The sequence below is a fragment of the Gorilla gorilla genome, chromosome 9 (genome assembly GCF_029281585.2).
Source record: "Gorilla gorilla gorilla isolate KB3781 chromosome 9, NHGRI_mGorGor1-v2.1_pri, whole genome shotgun sequence".
In the NCBI taxonomy this organism is placed as follows: Eukaryota; Metazoa; Chordata; class Mammalia; order Primates; family Hominidae; genus Gorilla; species Gorilla gorilla.
In genome coordinates, this window is record NC_073233.2 from 25,420,443 (window position 1) to 25,426,246 (window position 5,804).

A 5,804-nucleotide genomic window follows, 5' to 3' on the forward strand; every position below is an offset into this window, starting at 1 on the left:
ATGCAAGAGCAGATGAATAATATTAGCAGAGTGAAGAAAATTCTAAGAGGAAATGCTAGAAAGTAAAAAAAAAAAACACTGTATTAGAAATGTAGAATGTCTTTGATGGGCTCATCAGTAGACTGGACCCAACATAAAAAAGAGTGAGCCTGAAGACAGGTCAATAGAAACTTCCCGAAAATGAAAAAGAGGAAAAAACAAAAAAAACGAAAGTGAAACAGAATGTTCACAAGTGGGGGACAAATATTAAAAAAGGATAGCAACACACATATAATAGAAATACTGAAGAAGAAAGAAAGAACAGATAAAATATATGAAGTAATAATCTCCAAGGATTTTCTAAAATTATTGACAGACACCAAATCACAGATCAGGAAGCTCAGAAAACACCAAGCAGGATAAATACCAAACAATCTATACCTCAGCATATGGTATTCAAACTGCAGAAAATCAAAGACAAGAAAATCTTTTTTTATTATTATTATACTTTAAGTTCTGGGATACATGTACACCACGTGCAGGTTTGTTGCATATGTATACATGTGCCAAGTTGGTGGGCTGCACCCATTAACTCGTCATTTACATTAGGTATGTCTCCTAATGCTATCCCTCCCCCCTCCCCCCACCCACAACAGGCTCCGGTGTGTGATGTTCCCTACCCTGTGTCCAAGTGTTCTCATTGTTCAATTCCCACCTATGAGTGAGAACTTGTGGTGTTTGGTTTTCTGTCCTTGTGATAGTTTGCTCAGAATGATGGTTTCCAGCTTCATCCATGTCCCTACAAAGGACATGAACTCATCCTTTTTTATGGCTGTATAGTATTCCATGGTATATATGTGCCACATTTTCTTAATCCAGTCTATCATTGATGGACATTTGGGTTGGTTCCAAGTCTTTGCTATTGTGAATAGTGCTGCAATAAACATACATGTGCATGTGTCTTTATAGCAGCATAATTTATAATCCTTTGGGTCTATACCCAGTAATGGGATGGCTGGGTCAAATGGTATTTCTAGTTCTAGATCCTTGAGGAATCGCCACACTGACTTCCACAATTGTTGAACTAGTTTACAGTCCCACCAACAGTGTAAAAGTGTTCCTATTTCTCCACATGCTCTCCAGCATCTGTTGTTTCCTGACTTTTTAATGATCACCATTCTAACTGGTGTGAGATGGTATCTCATTGTGGTTTTGATTTGCATTTCTCTGATGGCCAGTGATGATGAGCATTTTTTCATGTGTCTTTTGGCTGCATAAAAGTCTTCTTTTGAGAAGTGTCTGTTCATATCCTTTGTCCACTTTTTGATGGGGTTGTTTGATTTTTTCTTGTAAATTTGTAGTTCTTTGTAGATTCTGGATATTAGCCCTTTGTCAGATGGGTAGATTGTAAAACTTTTCTCCCATTCTGTAGGTTGCCTGTTCACTCTGATGGTAGTTTCTTTTGCTGTGCAGAAGCTCTTTAGTTTAATTAGATCTCATTGGTCAATTTTGGCTTTTCTTGCCATTGATTTTGTTGTTTTAGTCATGAAGTCCTTGCCCATGCCTATGTCCTGAATGGTATTGCCTAGGTTTTCTTCTAGGGTTTTTATGGTTTTAGGTCTAAAATTTAAGTCTTTAAGCCATCTTGAATTAATTTTTGCATAAGGTGTAAGGAAGGGATCCAGTTTCACCTTTCTACATATGGCTAGCCAGTTTTCCCAGCACCATTTATTAAATAGAGAATCCTTTCCCCATTTCTTAAGACAAAGAAAATCTTGAATGAAGGCAGAGAGGAAATACCTTACCTACAGAGGAGCAAGGATAAGAATAACACTAGACTTCTCTTCAGAATTCTTGCATGCAAAAAGGGCATGGCATGAAATATTTAAAGTGTTGAAAGAAAACAACCACCAACTTAAAACTGTACCTAGTGAAGTCATCCTTTAGAGGAATAAAAAGGGCTGTTTCAAACAAACAAAAATTGATGACGTTTGTTTCAGTAGACCTGCTGTGCAAGAAAGGTTAAAGAAATTCTTCAGAGAAAAGGAAACTGATACTGATCAGAAACTCAGCCCTACATGAAGGAAGAACTTTCAAGAAGGAATAAATGAAGGTAAAATATTTTTTATATCTTGTTCTTAACTAGCAAGTAACAGTTTGTTCAAAATAATAATAGTAACAATATTGGATGATTGTAGTTTATATAGTATGTAAGTGAAAAATATATGACAGAAATGTTAGAAGACAGCAGAGAGAGGAATTGAAAATATCATATGGTACCCACACTATTCATGAAGTAAAAGTGGACTTAGAGTAGTTGTGAATGTATATTATAAATTCTAAGGCAATCACTAAAATAAACTTTTAAAAGAAGTTTTGATACGGCAAGAGAGAAAAGAAAAAGGAATCATAAATTGCTCAGTTAAAACAAGAGAGGGCAAAAAAAGAAGTGAGGAGAGAAAGAACAGGAGCAATGAATAGAATTCAATTACATATATGGTAGATATCAATCCAACTGTATCAATAATCACTTTAAATGTGAATGGTTTAAATATCGATTTAAAGAAAGGGTCTGTAAGAGTAGAAAAAGGGCGATACCTAACTCTGTGTTGTGTACAGAAACCCACTTCAAATATAATGACACAATGGATTAAAATAAAAGATGAAGAAAGTGATGTCATACTAATACTAATTAAAAGAAGGTTATAATAGCTATATTTATTTCAGACGAAGACTTCAGAGCAAGGAAAACTATCAGGGATAAATAAGGGCAATGGCCCCATAATAAAGGGGCCAGTTTTCCAATAAGATATAATAATCCTAAATTCATATGTGCCTAACAGCATAGCAACAAAATATCTGTGGCAAAAAACCAATAGGAAGGTAAGGGAAAATAGATACATCCACTATTAGCATTGGAGCCTTAACACCTCTCTTTCAGTAACTGAGAGATCCAGCAGGCAGAAAATCTTTAAGTATATATGTAATTGAATTGAACAGCACCATCTATCAGCTGGATCTTGTTGGTTTCCAACAGATTGATCCTATAACAGTAGAATGCATAGTCTCAAGTTTACATGGAACATTCAAGATAAATCATATCCTAAGCTATGAAACACACCTTAACAAAATTAATATAAATATAAATCATACAGCATATGTTTTCATACAATGATAGAATTAACCCAGAGATCAATAGCAGAAAGACAGAAAATCCTCAAATTTGGAGGATTTGAGATTAAACAACACACTTCTAAAAATCACATGGGTGGCCGGGCACAGTGGCTCATGCCTGTAATCCCGGCACTTTGGGAGGCTAAGGCGGGCGGATCACCGGAGATGAGGAGTTTGAGACCACCCTGGCCAACAGGGCGAAACCATGTCTCTACTAAAAATACAAAAATTAGCTGGGCGTGGTGGTGTGAGCCTGTAATCCCAGCTACTTGGGAAGCTGAGGCAGGAGAATCACTTGAACTCAGGAGGCAGAGGTTGCAGTGAGCTGAGATTGCACCACTGGACTCCAGCCTGGGGGACAGAGTGAGACTCTCTCTCAAAAAATAAAAATAAAAAAAATAAATAAATAAAAATCACGTGGGTTGAAGGAATCTCAAGAAAAATTTTAAAATATTAACTATATAAAAATAAAACATCAAAATGTGTGGAATGCAGCAAAAGCAGTTAATGAGTAAAATTAATAGCAGTGAAATCATGTAATTACAAAAGAAGAAAAAACTAAAATCAATGAGCTTCTACCTTAGGAAACTTTAAAAAAAAAGAGAGAGCAAATTAAGTGCAAAGTAAGCAGATGAAGAAAAAACAGATCAGAAATTAGTGAAATTAAAAATAGGAAATTAATAGGGAAAATCAATGTAACCAAAAGCTTTTCTTTGAACCTATCAATAAAATTGATATACCTTTGGCCAGCATAACCAAAGGGAAAAAAAAGACACAGATTATTAATATCAGAAAGAGGAGAGTATCACAAGTGATCCCATGGACATTAAAAGGACAATAAAGGAATACTATGAATAACTTTATGCCCACAAATTTGATAACTTGGATGAAATATAATAATTCATGAAACATGCATCTACTAAAATTCACACAGAAGAAATAGATACTGTGAGTAGACCTATATCTATTTTAAAAATTGACTCAATAATAACCTTCCAAAACATAAAGCCCCAGGCCCAGATGTTTTCACTGGTTAATTCTATTAAATGTTGAAAGAAGAAATGATACTATTCTCTACAATCTCTCCCAGAAGATAGAAACAGAGTATTTCCTATCTCATTCTGTGAGGTCAGCATTACCTGAATACCAAAACCCGAAAGAGACATTATTAGAAAGAGCATCTGGCTTTTCATCTTTATGTGTGATGTTAGTTGCTGATTAATCATGTTTAAAATTTTTTTCTTTACTTTATTACACTTTGACATCTCAAAACCATGCTGCCTGGGAGATACTGCCCCTCCCCAGGTTAGGTAATTCTTACGTATAGAAAACTACTCCCATGAGAGCATTATTTTTATTTGTAAACCAACCAATCCTAAGCCTGTATCCCCAACCATCTCCTTTAAGAAGCTCCCACCCTCAAGCCAATATTCTCCTGCCCTAATCAACCAAGTCCAGATATTGGACAGCATTACTAAAACTAAAATATTTGCTCTGCAAAAGACACTACACTCTTAACAGAATGAAACGGTAAGCCATGAACTGGAGGAAAATGTTTGCAAAATACATATCTGAAAAGGACTAGTATCCAGATATACAAATAACATTTAAAATTCAACAATAAGAAAACAGACAACACAATTAAAAATGGGCAAAAGATCTCTATAGACTTTTTACCAAAGAAGTTACAAAGATGGCAAACAAGCATGTGAAAAAATACTTACTGTGATATGTCATTACAGTTATAAACAAACAAAAAAATGAGACACTACTACATACCTATTAGTGTTTGAACCTGAAATTTAAAACACTGACAACACTAAATTCTGGGGGAGATGTGGCGCAAGAGACATTTTTACACATAGCTGGTTGGAATACAAAATAGTAAAGTCACTTAGGAAAACAGTCTACAAGTTTTTAATAAAGACAAAGATAGGCTTGTTATAAGACCTAGTAATCATGCTCCTAGATATTTATTCAAATGAGCTGAAAACTTATATCCACACAAAAACCTACACAAAAATGTTTATGGCAACTTTAGTCATAATTACCAAAACTTAGGAGCAATCAAGATATCATTTAATAGTGAATAGAAAAACAAACTGTGGAATGTTTATAAATGAAGTGTTATTCAATAGAAAGAAAAAAGCTATCAAGCTATGAAAACATAAGGAAGCACTTTAAATGCCTATTGATAAGTGAAAGAAGCTAGTTTGAAAGAGCTACATACTGTGTAATTCCAGCTATATGACATCTAGAAAAGGCAAAACTATGGAAATAGTAAATAGGACAATGATTGCCAGTGGTTTGAGGATGGGGTGGTGGGGAAGAATGAATAAGTGGAATAAAAGTTGTTTTTAGGGCAGTGAAACTATTATGTACATTACTGTAATAGTAGATGCATGACATTCTGGATTTGTCAAAACCCATCAAACTGTACAACATAAAGAATAATCCATAATGTAAACTATGGATTTTAATTTATAGTAATACATCAGTCTTGGTTTATCAATTTTAACAAATGTACCACACTAACTCAAGATGTTAAATATAGAAGGATGTATGGGGGTGGGGATAGGAAGAGAGAGTTTATGGAAACCATTTGTATTTTCTGTGCATTTTTTTGAAAACCTAAAAGTACTATAAAAAAA